At 40.0% G+C, this 17709-nt stretch overlaps 1 pseudogene across 1 annotated transcript in view; it reads right to left on the reverse strand.

Annotated features, from left to right (window-relative positions):
* LOC145412170 (phytanoyl-CoA dioxygenase, peroxisomal-like) overlaps positions 1-5790 on the reverse strand; it is a 138041-nt pseudogene extending 132251 nt beyond the window's left edge. Inside the window, exons 1-2 of the transcript XR_013899538.1 lie at positions 5779-5790; positions 4643-4819 (exon numbers count right to left, since the gene is read on the reverse strand). The product of XR_013899538.1 is annotated as a phytanoyl-CoA dioxygenase, peroxisomal-like (transcript). The remainder of the gene's footprint in view (positions 1-4642; positions 4820-5778) is intronic.
* Between the last annotated feature and the right edge of the window lie 11919 nt (positions 5791-17709).

Genomic DNA, 17709 nt, shown 5'->3' on the forward strand with positions numbered 1-17709 from the left:
ACACACACACACACACACACACACACACACACACACACACACACACCTGAGTGACATCATGTGAACAGTGTCACTTTCAAATTTAGTGTCATTCATGAAAGGGTCACACTTCTCCTTACCATACAACCCACATCCATAGAAGAGGTACCACTGTATTCCTTATCTTTTCTGTCAGTATTTATTCATATAACTATCACCCAACATTCAGCAGACTTATCTCTATACTGTACATTTCTGCAGTCACTTTAACCATCTAAACTTATGTACAAAAGTACACCCATTTTTCCACTCCATAGGCAAAATGCCATTCATCCAAGCTTTAGCAACATATCAGAGGGCAGTTTCATTTTTTTCTTTCCGCTGCATATAATCTCATTTTACATCATCAACACCTGTTACCTTCCCATTCTTTAACCTCTTAACAGACTCATTCACTTCTGACAGTGTTACATTGCGGGGCATCACATTCCTTCTCTGTGCACCACCAACACTAATGATGTTTACTGCTCTTCTCTTATCATTCTCATTCACTTGTACCAGTATTTCAAAATATTCTTTCCATTTGCTCTATTTTGTTTCTAGCCATTTGCCAGTTGTTAGAATTCTTCCACTCTCATCCCTCACATGTTTCACACTTTTTTCAGATTCAGTCCTACATTTTTGGTTAACTTATTCCCAAATGTAGTTTTCATCCAGTTTACTTCCTAGATCACCATTAACTTTTTTTCTTCTCCTTACTAATATCCTACATGTGTTTCTTCTCTCAATATACTTCCTCCCTGTTAATTAGAAAACATCTAATTTTATGCACCAAAATTACACTCAAACCTCAATTTAAGGGACTAAATGGGGAATCAGCTTAATGAAAATGTCCATTGCTTTACCACATATAAACGCAGTCTTATTTATGCAATGACTGTTTCACTTATCTTACTTATTTATGTACAGCGAGGTTGGATGGTGAGGAATTGGAAAATGTGAGTACGTTTAAGTACTTGGGTAGTGTGATGAGTACGGATGGAGGTTTGGAGGGTGAAGTGCTTGAAAGGGTACAGCAGGGAAGAAAGGTTGCTGGTTCTTTGAAAGCAGTGATAAGAAACAGGGAAGTGAGCATGGAAGTGAAAAAGTTACTACATGACCGTATTGTGATACCAACTCTAACGTATGGAAGTGAAGCTTGGACATTGTTGGAAGGACACAAGTCAAGAGTGAGAGCAGTGGAAATGAGTTATTTAAGGGGAGCCTGTGGAGTCACGTGGAGAGACAGGCTGACAAATGAGGATATAAAGGAGCGTTGTGGTGTGGATGTGGATGTGATAGGAAGCATTATGAGGAACACACTGAGGTGGTTTGGTCATGTGGAGAGGATGGAGGGTGAAAGACTGATGAAGAGAGTGTATGTGAGTGACGTGGAAGGGGGAAGAGGTAGGGGAAGGCCGAGGATGAGATGGAGGGATGGGGTGGAGAGGTATATGAGAGAGGGGGCTGTGAGTTGGGAGCAGGGCAGTGAAATGGCGGGGGACAGGGCGACTTGGAGGCGATTTGTTTGTGGCCACCCCAAACGGGATTGAGGCGTCTGGCAATAGATAGATAGAAATGGATAGATGAATGTTATTTTACAGGTACTGTATAAAGAAACGTATTAATGTGTATAATCAAGACAAAATATAATTTATTAAAGGTCTTGTCCATTTGTCAGGTAGAATATGGAGTCCCTTATATCCGAAATCCCTTAAATGGAGGACCTTAAATCGAGGTTTGAGTGTACTGTACTTCATTCATCTTTCAGTACTTTTTAGAATTCCACATCCCATGAAGCTGTACCTGCAACCCCACAGAGAGCTTTCGCATTTCTGATAAAACCTTGCTGCATACACTCCATAAGTTTTCCAAAGATATTTGCTCTCTGTTCAGCGAGCCTACCTCCTCTACAACCCCAGGTTCATACTCATATGCCAAAGATCCTTTCTCTGCTTTTCCACTTTTAGTATTTTACTCTGAGTACTCCTCACACCTGTCCTTCAAGCTCCTCTTAATTTCCTAATGCATGCCACAATCATATGATCATACCATACCATGTTCTCATTGCTCTCACATCAATAAATCTACTAATTGTCTTACACTCACGTAATTATGCAGGTTCCATCCATATTCTCTCCATTCACCACTCATGTATATTTATGCATTTCTTTGTGTGTGAAATATATATGAATCATCCATAACCTTCTTTCCTGAAATATATACTTCAATTACTATTCATAATTGCTCTTTCTCAGTACTCCAAAACGATCCAGTACCAATATTCACAAAGCCACTGTAAAATACTCCCATTCAGGTCTCCCATCACAATCACTCTGCAGCTCCTGAGTATTTGTCCTATCACTCTATCCAGTTGGTTTTTAATATCTGTACCTGTCTTCCACACCTCTGTTACTACAAGGTGCATACACTATGATCAGTGCCACTTTTACCATTATATACTTAACACTTGCCACACTGAAGACCTCACATGAGGAACAATGAAGGTCTGCATGGGGCATGCTGCAAGCCTCATATGAGGGACAGTTTACATTGGTTATAAAACAATGATTCAGGAGAGGTAAACTACCTTACAAAAGATCAGCAGAGAAGGGGTTAAATCTGATGCATCTGCATGTCAAGGTGATATATACCTACATAATCTTCATTCCTTTCTCTCATTCACTGCTGATCAGCATAGCAACACTCTTCATTTTTCTCTCTTTTTTGCCATTTACTACTCAACAACAATGCAACACCCTCTTTTGTGTCCAGGAGTGTTCATACCTAACCTGACACACATCACATCTCCCCACGTTCCCTTTCATCTTAGTCTCACACAGTGCCATATCATTCATATTTACAGGACCACACAAATTATGCAAAAATCAGAAAGGAGTGGCTATCTTAAAAACACAGTACCATACTGTACTGAAGTGAGGTATGTGCAGCATTCAGTACAGTGGAGTCTCTTTTATCTGAAATCATGGAACTTTCAAAGTTTCGTTTAATCGATTTTTTGGGATAAAAGATACTGTACTCTAATAATATGTAGAATACAAGGGAACAGAATTGTACTCACCCATCACCCACTTCTGGTGACGTCTAGCCCACCACCACCACCAGCACCCCAAAAGCCACTCAACCATCACCAAAACACTTAATACACCGTAGTAACTACGTACCGTATGTAACTGCACTTTTGTAACTATAATAGAAACTGTCAACTTAAATCAATCTTCACTCAAATAAACTTAAATAAGCCTTCGGCAAAACAATTACGCAATTCACTGTAAGCAATTTGAATAAATAAAGTCTTAAAACTAATTGTTTTTTCATATTTTCTGTTTCCTTATTCAATCATTTCCACATCATCTCCCACATCATCCCAACAGACTGAGGGGGCTGGCACAACCAACGCTCACTCTAGTGACTAGCAGAGCAACCGTAAACTAATGCTAGTGGCGCGAAACAAGCCCACCGTGTTTGAATTTTCGGATAGATTTCAGATTTGTGCAGTTAATCGAAATGAGAACGTTTTAGTAAAACTTACGGTTAACGGCATATTATGGTTAAAAGAATTTCGGATAAAAGAGACTCCACTGTAGTTATTTTCATTACTGATAAAAAACAAGCTAAAAAACAAGTACAGTCATCCTCTGAGTTACATGGTTTTGAAAGATACAGATCCATGTTATACAGATTTTTACTCAAGTTACAATCTGAGCCCAATGAAGTGCCCTCTTCCTCCTGATGCTTCAGATCTGGTATAAAGTGATATCGCTGTATTTGAATCTCAACCCATTATGCTACAAAACAAAACAAAACAGTGGGCTAAAGTGAACCACAAGGAGCTACATGGGAAGACAGACAACTGGAGTTGTGAAGGGGTGTTGTGGTATTGATGTGGATGTGCTGGAAAGCATCAGAAGTACCTTGAGGCAGCTTGGTCATGTTGAGAGAATGGAGAATGAGACACTGACTAGGAGATGAGAGAGTGTCAAAGGGGAGGAAGAGTCCAAGGATCTGATGGAGAGACAGGATGGATATATATGGGAGGGAGATTTGAGTTGAAGAAAGAGTAGCCTGACAGCAGAGGACAGGATGACACTGAGATTAGTTTGTGGTCATCGTTTCCAGGAAAAGTGTGTCTGGCATGAATAGATAGATATTAGAAAGGCACAAAGCAGCAACGACTCAGGGGTTTCTTGCCACCTCTGCTGCCTAGTAGGGTGCAGACATGTTGAAGGCTAGCCTAAGCCTTCAACCCTGGACCCACCCCCCTCACCACCATGCCAACAAGTATTGTTTGTCACAGTTGGTGGCACTGTTTGTTCCTCTATCTTTTATCTAATGTAGCTGTTTTATGTCTGTTTTACCTTCTAACTGTATGGTAAGTCCTTAGAAAGTGTGTCAGTAAACATGTTTGATCATACCAACGTAATGGGGAGGAGTGGGGGTCAGGCTGAAGATGGGGTTAGCACATTAGTCTTTGTATGATGGGTTTCGATTGTACAAGTTACATAGATTCAAATTAACTGATACCCTACTGTACAGTATGTTAACATACTGACCATGTAATTCAGCGGACAACTGTACTACGATACTGCAGTGCAAGACACACCTCCATTTATCAATTTTGTCATGAGGTACCAAATCAGGGATCACCAGAAAATCATTTTCCTTCGTAGAATGCTGTCTGTGCATGGGTGAGGTAAGGGTTGTCAAGGATAAACTGAAATCCACCCTTATCTATGCCCACACCCAGTGATCCAGACACTGACCATGGGTCCTTTGGTGCCTGCTAAGGAAAACCTTTCTTGGACATTAACATACTGTTCAAGATGAAAGAAGAAAAACAAAAATCTGTCTGTATTGGTTTTCAAAATTATACCTTTATTTCTAAAAGATGTACCCATTTCTTGTTCAGGGAGAATAAACTGATATATTGTACTAGTCCTGAAATAACAATACAGTGAAAGCTTTTATGATTGTAAATGTACATCAATAAATTTACAGTTCAAGATTCAGTTACAGCAGAAACTAAACTGAGTGATGAAAAAAAAAGTAATATTTCATACACCTTTTATTCCTACCTTATGGGGAAGTCTGATCTTGCAGTGGACCAATAAACGATGAACCTTTATTAGTCCACTGTAAGAATATAACTAATGTAATCTAATAATAATCACTTAGCATGCACTTCTGGAAGTTCTGGTTGTCAGGCTGGCAAATGGGCCACAGCTAGATACTTTTTTTTTTTTTTAATGGCTACTAATCGGTGTAGTAAAAGGTTTCCTGGGCTCCAGGAAACCATTTGGCTTGTAATTCAGCGAAGTCACCTTATGGATGTACTACATCAAGTGTGTGAATATTGGGTGCCCCTCCTGCTAGTGTAAATGGCACAAATCAAGAGGAATTTTTGCTCTTTATGAAGGTCAGGCAGAAACAGATTAGGTATGTGACAGTACTCAAGACCACAAAAAAACTACACTCCTCCCACCCACCCTGCCATGCTACTCTGGAACTGGGCCACTGGCAATGGCTGTCGACATTTCTTTTTCTCTTGATTATGTTCATAAACATTTGTTACAACCTTAGACTTTCAAAGTTCCAATACCTAGGGATTATGTTTACAGGGTTACTGACATGATTAGCCTAACCAGTGGAACAGGGGGGTACAAAACAACAATTAACCCTACCAGGTTTCTGGGCCGGCCACATTATGTCTGTGCTAGAGTCAGCCACTCTCACACTGACCCACATCTTCATGGCGCGACATTTTTCTTTGATCCCACTGTGTAAATACACTTTTCATGATAGAATGTTGGTTGTGGTGTCATTTTAAACCTGAATAGTTGTTCTTTATTGCTATATGTTCAAAAAAGGAGAATATGTCAAAATGATGAGTTGAAGTTAGGGGAAAACCAAAAATCTTATACCTTGCCATAGAAAAATATTCAGCAAAAGAAAAAAAAAACTAATAAAGCTATGTAAATCTGGCTTCAACCCTGCAAAACTACAATAAATTATCTTTATAATGATATACAGATTATGGTTATTTTTGCATTTTACTGCGCAGTAAAACAAAAGGAAAGAGATGCACATTTTTTTTTTTTTTTTTTTTTTTTTAAGTCTCAGACGCATATTCTTTTTGCAGTCTTTTTCTTTGATCGGTCAGTGTAAATACACTATCAACAAGTGGGTTGGTGGAGGGTTAGTGCCCGTCCCCATAAAACAAATAACTCAAAGTCAAATGGCCACCCCTTACGGGATTATGGCGTCTGGCAATAGACAGATAGATAGATGATAGGATGTTGATTGTGGTGTTATTTTGAAGCTGAATAGTTGTCCTTTATCATAGTATGTTCAAAAAAGGAAAACAATGAAAATAAAGGTCAAAGCAATGACTTGAATTCAGGCAAAAACCAAAAATTTTATACCTTGCTGTAAATTAATATTCTCCAAGAACAAAGTGATAAAGAAACAAAGCCATGAGTCAGACCAGCTGTGCAGTACCCACTATGAATAAACCAACCATTCTGTGACATCACGCTCGAGCCTCTTTGTTATGACGCGTAAATGCGATTTGTGGTGAATATTTTACAGAAGTTTCTTAAAATCATGATTAAAAGCATCACTGGAATCTCTGAGGTTGGATTTGAAATGACGATCAAAATCGTCATCGGAATCCCAAAGGGTTAATTTCATCCTTCAAGTTCACAATGTGTGAGATCATATCATCATCATCATCCGGACCTCCTTTCCCATCCTAGGGCAGGGTGAGAAGTAGCAACATCCAAGCAGCCTAAGTTTGCCCAATTCAATGGGCTATGCTTCTATTCACTCATCACTGAAGCCCATGGAATCCTGGCTCCATCAGATAGGCAAAAAAAATTTCACCATGTTCTGTAGCTACACATATTCACATCTCATAGAGTCAATCCAAATGCTGTCACATTAAAATGAGGTGCCAAATCCCTGGTTATGCGCTTCTCCACACAAAATTCATCCAGCCAGCTCGGTTTCTTGTCAGTCCCTTAGCCTCACCAACTTCCATACCTCTCTTCCTCGCATACTCAGTCACCATATCCCTCTATCTTCTTCTTGGTCTACCTAAACTCCTCCTCCTACAAATTTGCTTACATATACCTTCTTTATCACTCTATTGTCATCCATTCCCTCCACATGACCACACCATCTCAGTACTCTCTCTTCGATTCTGGTGTCCACAGATTTTCTCACTCCGCATCTATCACAATCACGTTATTCCATATCTTATCCACTCTTTCTACTCCACATACATTCCTCACCAGTCCCATCTCCACTGCTCTTACTCTTGACTTTTCATTTTCATGCTACACCATAGTCTCATGTCCATATGTTAAAGTTGGAACTAACATTCCTTCATGTAAGCCTCGTGCAGCAGCAGCAGTCAAGCTTCTGTTTTTTATCAAGGCCTTCATAACACCAGCTACTTTCCTTCATTGTGTCATTATACTTCCCACCTCTTTTTCACATTTTCTTATCTTTTCTATCACTGTACCCAGGTATTTGAACTCTCTCTCCATTCACTGTAACATCACACTGGGAGTCACCTCTCTCAATAACCATCACTTTACTCTTTTCTACATTTACTCAAGGCACGACGCTTACAAACATCTTCAAAACTCTGCCCTAGTCTACCAAGCTCTTGTCCGGTACTTGCATGTAGCATTGCATCATCAGCATACAACAAATTTGAAATATTCCATCCATCACCATTCATTACCAGTGCCATCCCTCCCTCCATTACTCGTATTTTTACTTCTCTCATCACCTCATCCACATATATATATATATATATACAGTACAAGTCCCATTATTCGGCATCTATGGGACCAGGATGATGCCGAGAAATTAGATTTGCCGAATAATCAAAAACCTACCCACTCAGTACCTTAAATATATTGGTGAACACTCATCACCACCTACGGTACGGTATTACAACTGTGTTTGGAGAGAGTACTGTATACTGTACAATACTGCAATCAATACAGTACTATACCTGAATCTGAAATACAGTATATATATATATATATATATATATATATATATATATATATATATATATATATATATATATATATATATATACATATATATATATATATATATATATATATATATATATATATATATATATATATATATTAGTGAACATATACAAGTGTAATGACACAGTAGGCATACAAGTCAGATAACACTTCCTGGATGGCCGAAATGATACGGAATATTACCTACCAGCTCAGTACATCACTTGTATTGGTGAACTCATCACTACTTATATTATTACAAATATGTTTGGAGTGAGTACTGTATATAGTACTTTTTCCAAACAAAATAAACTAGTCAGAAAATTGCATAAAATAAAGTAAAGGGATCTGAATTGGTAAGGTCTTTCTGATGATAAGTTATAACTTACATTTAGCACTCACTCTTTTGTTCGTTTTTTTTTTTTGTTTACATGTGAAAGGAGAGTACTGATGGAAACAGTAATGTATTCCATGAACCCCTTAATAACCTCCGACATTGAACAACCCTTTACAGTACCGATGTCGAGTTAGTGAGCTATGGAAAAACTGTGAACAATTATGGGAATGGAACGAAGGTCACTGGTATGATTACACGACTCTAGCTACGATTCCAAGCAGTCAGGGGGTCAGTTAATCTCAGATGTTTTCGCCCATTTGGTAAATGCACCGTAACTTTATTAATTCTCCAGTCAATCAGAGCGAATCATAGCATGGGTTTAGTAAGCTAAATAACACATTTCTAGGTGCACCAGACGATTATCTTCACATCTTATAAGAAAATGGAAGAAATTAAATCCTTCTCTGAGTACGCATAAAGTTCTTCCATTCTTCTGAAATCAATTTATTTTTCTTAAAGATGGGAAGATAATCGTCTGGCTCACCTAGCAATGTGTTATTTAGCTTCCTAAACCCATGCTATGATTCGCTATGAGTCACGGAAAGATTGATAAAGTTACGGTGTATTTACCAAATGGGCGAAAACATCTGAGATTAACCGACCGCCTAACTGCTTGGAATCGTAGCGTAGTCATGCAAACATACCAGTGACCTTCGTTCCCTCCCCATAATTGTTCAGTTTTCTTTATAGCTCACACTAATTTAACATCCCTGACATCGGCACTGTAAAAGGTTGTTCAATGTCGGAGGTTATTAAGGGGTTAATGGGATATATTACTGTTTGCATCAATGCTCTCTCTTTCACGTTAAGCAAAAAAACAAACAAAAGAATGAGAACTAAATGTACGTTTAACTTTCATCAGAGAGACCTTAGCAATTCATATTCCTCCAGTTTATTTTTAATTTTTTTCTGACTTTAGGTTAGGTTAGGTTTGGTTAAATACAGTTAAACTCGGTTAGGTTAGGTTCAGTTAAACAGGACAGTCCCACCATTATGCTGAGGAATAAAAATACTAGAGCTGTCACAGCCGTACAGCTAAAAACAACGGGGAAACTGATTTAACAAGCAACATTTATTTATGGGTAATGCATTACAGTGTCATGGGCTACTCAATTACCGGTAAGTCATTTTCATGAAGGCATCAAGAATGAAGGAATTTCAAGAATTAGCGTGGGGGCTTGGAAAGTAACCCTCGCTAATTTGGTGGGGGTGGTTACTGTAGTGTATGATACTGTGCAATATTGTAATCAATACAGTACTATACCTGAATCTGAATAAAAATATAGAAATTAGTGAACATACAGAAGTGTAATGAAACATTAGGCTTACAATCCACAGATATCACTTCCTAGACTGCCGAGATGATTCCGGACATATGCCGAACAATCAATGATTTTCGTAAATGGGACTATTTCTCAAAACTGCCGAAATGTCGGATCTACCGAACAATCAGCTGCCGAATAATAGGACTTTTACTGTATATATATATATATATATATATATATATATATATATATATATATATATATATATATATAATGTGGAAGTGTGCATAGAAAAGTTTGGAAGGAATGAGAGAGTGCTATTGATTGGTGATATGAATGGTAAAGTTGGGAATGTGAAGGTGGATGGAATAGTTGGTGAGTGGGGTGTGCCTGCTGAGATAGATGAGAATGGGAGTGCGTTAGTGGACATTTGTGCTGGGAGGGGGTTGGTGATAGCCAATACCCTCTTCAGGCATAAAATGATCCACAGGTATACATGGCGAGTGATGAGAAGGGTGGGTGGTGAACTGAATGAAAGGAAGGCAATGATTGATTATGTGTGTGTGGATGAAAGGATGCGAAGATGTGTAAAGGATGCAAGAGTGTATAGAGGTTGGGGGAGTGGACTTTCTGACCACTACTTGGTGGTGGCCAGAATTAGAATGCAAGTAAGATGGAGGAATAGAAGAAGGGAAAGACGAGAGGAAGGAGTAGTTGCAAGGAGAGTGGAAAGGTTATAAGAGGATGAGAAAAAGGCAGAGTATAAGAGAGAAGTGGAGGAACGATTGGGCAAATATGAATTGGAGCAGATGGGAGACGTGGAAGGTGTGTGTAAGATATTTACAGAAGAATTATGTGCAGCATGTGATGTGGTGTGTGGAAGGAAGAGAAGACGGAGGGGGGTGCAAGGAACAGCGTGGTGGACTGAAGAGGTGAGACAGGCTGTGGCACAAAAGAAGAAAGCATACAATGAATGGATGAGAAATAGGGGTGTGGAAGAAGTTGAGAGGCGGAAGAGAGAGTTATATGTGGAAAGAAAGAGAGAGGTGAAAAGATTAGTAAGAGAGAGTAAGAAGAGAGTGGATGAGGAATTTGGAAGGAATTTGAGTGTAAAGTGGAGGGACTGTAAGAAAATGTTCTGGAGAGAAGTGAAAAGAGTAAGACAGGGTGGAAGTGAAGTAAGCAGGGGAGTGAAAGATAAAAGTGGTAGATTACTAGTGGAGAAGGGAGAAAAAGTGAACAGATGGAGAGAACACTTTAAGGAATTGTTGAACGTAGAGGATGGAAGTAATGCGAGTATAAGTGGCTGAGGAATGGCTGGGAGAAGGAGGGAGGTGAGAAGACAGGAAGAAATCAGTAGGATAGAAGTTGTGGAAGCAATGAAGAAAGTTAAAACGGGGAAAGCCCCAGGAATTGATGGAGTGTGTGGTGAAATGCTGAAGCATGGGGGAGAGATAGTAGTAGAATGGATGTGGAAAATGTGCAGATTGGCCTGGGAGGAAGGTAGAGTCCCGGAGGATTGGAAGTCAGGTATAATTATTCCCTTGTACAAAGGAAAAGGGGAAAAAGAAGTGTGTGGTAATCATAGGGGTATTTGTCTTCTTAGTATAATAGGAAAAGTGTATGGTAGGATACTTATAGACAGAGTTAGAGAAAGAACAGAGAAATTAGTTGGAGAATAACAGGGAGGCTTTAGGAAGGGAAGAAATTGTGTAGATCAGATATTCATTCTTAGATCTTTAGTGGAAAAGTTTCTAGAGAAGGGAAAGAAGTTGTATGCGGCTTTCATGGATTTGGAGAAAGCATATGACAGGGTGGATAGACAAGGATTGTGGAAAGTGTTAAGAATATATGGAGTAGATGGGAAGTTGTTGAATGCTGTGAAGAGTATGTACGATGGTGCGAAGGCTGCAGTGCGTGTGGATGGTGAACTAAGTGAATTTTTCTCTTTGAAAGTTGGTTTGAAACAGGGATGTGTCATGTCTCCATGGTTGTTCAATCTGTACATGGATGGGGTAATAAAAGAGGTACAAAGTAGGGTAGTGGATGTTGGAGTGGCCCTGGTGAGAGAGGATAGTGTTTGGAAACTCCCTGTACTGTTGTTTGCAGATGATACTGTGTTGTTGAGTGAAGACGATGGGGAGCTGCAAGGCTTGGTGGATGAGTTTGGGAGAGTGTGTAACAAACGGAATCTAAAGGTGAATGTAGGGAAGAGTAAAGTGATGGTCTTTGAGAGAGGTGAGGTTAGTGAATGTAGAGCGAGGTTGGATGGTGAGGAATTGGAAAATGTGAGTACGTTTAAGTACTTGGGTAGTGTGATGAGTAAGGATGGAGGTTTGGAGGGTGAAGTGCTTGAAAGGGTACAGCAGGGAAGAAAGGTTGCTGGTTCTTTGAAAGCAGTGATAAGAAACAGGGAAGTGAGCATGGAAGTGAAAAAGTTACTACATGACAGTATTGTGATACCAACTCTAACGTACGGAAGTGAAGCTTGGACATTGTTGGAAGGACACAAGTCAAGAGTGAGAGCAGTGGAAATGAGTTATTTAAGAGGAGCCTGTGGAGTCACATGGAGAGACAGGCTGACGAATGAAGATATAAAGGAGCGTTGTGGTGTGGATGTGGATGTGATAGGAAGCGTTATGAGAAACACACTGAGGTGGTTTGGCCATGTGGAGAGGATGGAGGGTGAAAGACTGATGAAGAGAGTGTATGTGAATGAGGTGGAGGGGGGAAGAGGGCGGGGGAGGCCAAGGATGAGATGGAGGGATGGGGTGGAGAGGTATATGAGAGAGGGGGTGTGAGTTGGGAGCAGGGCAGTGAAATGGCGGGGGACAGGGCGACTTGGAGGTGATTTGTTTGTGGCCACCCCAAACGGGATTGAGGCGTCTGGCAATATATATATATATATATATATATATATATATATATATATATATATGTATATATATATATATATATATATATATATATATATATATATATATATATATATATATATATATATATATATATATATATATATATATATATATATATATATATATATATACTGAACAACCATGGGGACATCTCACAACCTTGTTGAATGCCCACACTGATCACTTAGATGCCCATTTACCCTTACACATGCCTCACTATCATCATAAAAACTCCTGACAGCAATTTAGATTACCCCATATTCCTCAACATCTCTGATTATGGTTTAGTCCTACGTAAGCAATGATGTTGTTATTATTATTTTTATTATCATTACTTTTTTTTTTTTTTGAGGGGGAGGGAGAGTAACTTGTCCATGACCCCCCATTTAATACAGCCCTGGATTTTAAGGATATTTTACATAGAATTACATCAACACTGTATAATCAGTTTGATGGGGAGATCCACAATTATCAACTCCTACCGATTAAGGAAAATGTGTTCTATGAAATGAAGTTATCTAATGCTGTGTATTATGGTACTGAAATACACAAACATTACACTGCACCATCTGAAAGGCAATGTTCCATTCCTTCATGGAATAATAATAATAATAATAATAATAATAATAATAATAATAATAATAATAATCCATCCATCCATTCATCATCCGATCTTATGTCACCCCATTAGAAGCGTATGAACCCAGGGCTAGGCATGTTGGTCCTGACATTTAAGATGAGAGTGACCGGCCTCACTCATCCCTGAGTGGCATTTATGTGAGCAATAAACCCCAACCACCCTTTGGATATAAACCTACACAGGCTTAATCCAATTGGAGAACCTTAATTACCCACTAAACCACCAGGCACCAAAATTTGGTTATATGGTTACCACCCAGCATTGTAAATGGTTTCCTGGTGGACAGGGAACCATTTGGCATGTCACTCAGTGTAAAGCCACCCACAGGCAGAAGGAAGAGGAAAGAATGAAGGAAAGAAAGACAAAAATGGGAGTGTAGTGTCACCCATAGGCAGAAGAATGAGGAAAGAATGGAGGAAAGACAGAAAAGGAAGGATGGAAGAGAGGAAAAGGCAGGCACCCAAAGCAGCACTACATCGAGTGACTGGATGGTGAGCGCCCCCACCTACCACTAATAATAATAATAATAAATAATAATAATAATAATAATAATAATAATACAGCAGTCCCTCATTTATTCATCTTTGCATTACCTGACATACTGGTACGTCATTATCTGTCCATGCAAAAATATGTGGCTGAATTAAAGCATTACCTGTCTTTACCTGTATATCCATTACTGTGCATGGAAACTGAAGTTTTCAAACTGCCCCCTGCTCCCTGCAATGCAACTGATGATTCCTGGCCATGACAATGCTAACTCAGTTATGATGCCTCAGTACCCATCAAGTACAGTAATTACTCGTGTATGCAGACCTGCATTATACATACCTTGACATTTTCCAAACCTTCATATCGGATAATGAACAAAATTAACAAATAATAAATACGTGAAAGAAAGAAACTTTAATTTCACATGCATGGCGAAATTTGCGTGGTGGCCGGTAGGTGGCAGAGCAAATAAAAAAACAATAACCAGCTGCTCCTATGCCTAAGGCTGGGAAAGTCAGGGAAGCCTTTGAGACTCTCACTGAGTACTATGAGCACCCAAATGCTATACCATCCTTCCAAAAGGCCGCAAGCTCCCTCTGAGAACTTCGTGACCTGTTCATCAGAAATCTGAGCAAGTGGGCATTCAAGTAAACAACAATCTGCACCTTTTTCTAGCCGACCACTCCTGTAACATCACCGTCACCATTGTTTACACCATCATGCAGCCAACCATCCACCTCTACAGCACCTCATCCAATCACAATACCCATGAATGTCAACAACAGTAAGGATGAGGTTACGGAGACAGGCTTGTAAATTGGTGAGTAATGTCTATCTATCTATCTATCTATCTATTGCCAAACGCCTCAATCCCATTCGGGGTGGCCACAAACAAATCACCTCCACGTTGCCCTATCCCCCGCCATTTCACTGCCCCACTCCCAACTAACACCCCCCTCTCTCATATACCTCTCCACCCCATCCCTCAGTCTCATCCTCGGCCTCCCCCTCCCTCTTCCCCCCTCCACCTCACTCACATACACTCTCTTCATCAGTCTTTCACCCTCCATCCTCTCCATATGGCCAAACCACCTCAGTGTATTCCTTCTAACACTTCCTATCACATCCACATCCACACCACAACGCTCCTTTATATCCTCATTTGTCAGCATGTCTTTCCATGTGACTCCACAGGCTCCTCTTAAATAACTCATTTCCACTGTTCTCACTCTTGACTTGTGTCCTTCCGCAACGTCGAAGCTTCACTTCCATACGTTAGAGTTGGTATCAGAATACTGTCATGTAGTAACTCTTACTTCCATGCTCACTTCCCTGCTTCTTATCACTGCTTTCAAGGAACCAGCAACCTTTCTTCCTTGCTGTACACTTTCAAGCACTTCACCCTCCAAACCTCCATCCTTACTCATCACACTACCCAAGTACTTAAACGTATTCACATTTTCCAATTCCTCACCATCCAACCTCACTATACATTCACTGACTTCACCTCTCTCAAAGACCATCACTTTACTCTTCCCTATATTCACCTTTAGATTCCGTTTCTTACACACTCTCTCAAACTCATCCACCAAGCCTTGAAGCTCACCTTCGTCTTCACTCAACAACACAGTATCATCTGCAAACAACAGTACATGGAGTTTCCAAACACTACCCTCTCTCACCAGGGCCACTCCAACATCCACTACCCTACCTTGTACCTCTTTTATTTCCCCATCCATGTACAGATTGAACAACCATGGAGACATGACACATCCCTGTTTCAACCCAACCTTCAAAGAGAAAAATTCACTCAGTTCACCATCCACACACACTGCAGCCTTAGCACCATCATACATACTCTTCACAGCATTCAACAACTTCCCATCTACTCCATATATTCTTAATACTTTCCACAATCCTTGTCTATCCACCCTGTCATATGCTTTCTCCAAATCCATGAAAGCCGCATACAACTTCTTTCCCTTCTCTAGAAACTTTTCCACTAAAGATCTAAGAATGAATATCTGATCCACACAACCTCTTCCCTTCCTAAAGCCTCCCTGTACTTCTCCAACTAATTCCTCTGTTCTTTCTCCAACTCTGTCAATAAGTATCCTATCATACACTTTTCCTATTATACTAAGAAGACAAATGTCCCTATGATTACCACACACTTCTTTTTCCCCTTTTCCTTTGTACAAGGGAATAATTATACCGGACTTCCAATCCTCCGGGACTCTACCTTCCTCCTAGGCCAATCTGCACATTTTCCATATTCATTCTACTACTATCTCTCCCCCATCCTTCAGCATTTCTTCAATTCCTGGGGCTTTCCCCAATTTAACTTTCTTCATTGCTTCCACAACTTCTATCTGACTGATTTCTTCCTGTCTTCTCACCTCCCTCCTTCTCCCAGCCATTCCCCAGCCACTTATACTCACCTTACTTCCATCCTCTAGGTTCAACAATTCCTTAAAGTGTTCTCTCCATCTGCTCACTTTTTCTCCCTTCTCCACTAGTAAAATACCATTTTTATCTTTCACTCCCCTGCTAACTTCACTTCCACCCAGTCTTACTCTTTTCACCTCTTTCCAGAACATTTTCTTACAGTCCCTCCACTTTACACTCAAGTTCCTTACACATTCCTCATCCGCTCTCTTCTTACTCTCTCTTACTAATCTTTTCACCTCTCTCTTTCTACATATAACTCTCTCTTCCGGCTGTCAACTTCTTCCATGCCCCTATATCTCATCCATTCATTGTATGCTTTCTTCCTTTGTGCCACAGCCTATCTCACCTCTTCATTCCACCACGCTGTTCCTTGCACACCCCTCCGTCTTCTCTTCATCCCACACACCACATCACATGCTGCACATATTTCTTCTTCCACGTCCCCCATCTGCTCCAATTCATATGTGCCCAATCATTCCTCCACTTCTCTATTATACTCTGCCTTTTTCTCATCCTCTTGTAAACTTTCCACTCTCCTTACAAATACTCCTTCTTCCCCTCCTTCCCTTCTTCTATTTCTCCATCTTAATTTGATCTTGATTCTGGCCACCACCAAATAGTGGTCAGAAAGTCCACTCCCCCAACCTCTATAAGCTCTTGCATCCATTACACATTTTCGCATCCTTTCATCCACACACACATAATCAATCATTGCCTTCCTTTAATTCAGTTCACCACCCACCCTTCTCATCACTCTCCATGTATATCTGTGGATCATTTTGTGCCTGAAGAGGGTATTGGCTATCACCAACCCCCTCCCAGCACAAATGTCCACTAACGCACTGCCATTCTCATCTATCTCAGCAGGCACACACCACTCACCAACTATTCCATCAACCTTCACACTCCCTACTTTACCATTCATATCACCGATCATATATATATATATATATATATATATATATATATATACACATACATACATACAGCAATCCCTCTACTATCCAATGTAATAGAGCAAAGACATGTCCGGAATGTGGTCCCATCCGGAAAGTGGGCCCCTAGCTCCTGGACTGGTACTTAACCCCTAAACTGCAGGGTTGTTTTGGCGCTCCTTGAGTGTCCTGCGAGAATATTTGCACTCTGACAGACTGTAAAAATATTCGCCAAAAATCAGTTATTAGTCCTAGAATATTATAATTAAATATGCATATGACACATACCTTCAGCTTTCTCCTGGGATGTTTGCTGAGCCTTTGTCAACTACCGTAGGACTTGTGGAGACTTCTGAAGTTAGGTAACAAAGTCTTCACTTTACACTTCCAGATACCCCGTAATATGATTACCACAGCTTGATATTATCACTATCAACACTAGTCTATGATTTTCAAATAGTTTGGAATCCATGCACAAAAAAAAAACACTGTCAAAGCAATGAAAATTACGAGCGCGT

The sequence above is a fragment of the Coenobita brevimanus genome, chromosome 92, assembly GCF_032717465.1.
Source record: "Coenobita brevimanus isolate Jiangsu-jjx chromosome 92, ASM3271746v2, whole genome shotgun sequence".
NCBI classification, from domain to species: domain Eukaryota; kingdom Metazoa; phylum Arthropoda; class Malacostraca; order Decapoda; family Coenobitidae; genus Coenobita; species Coenobita brevimanus.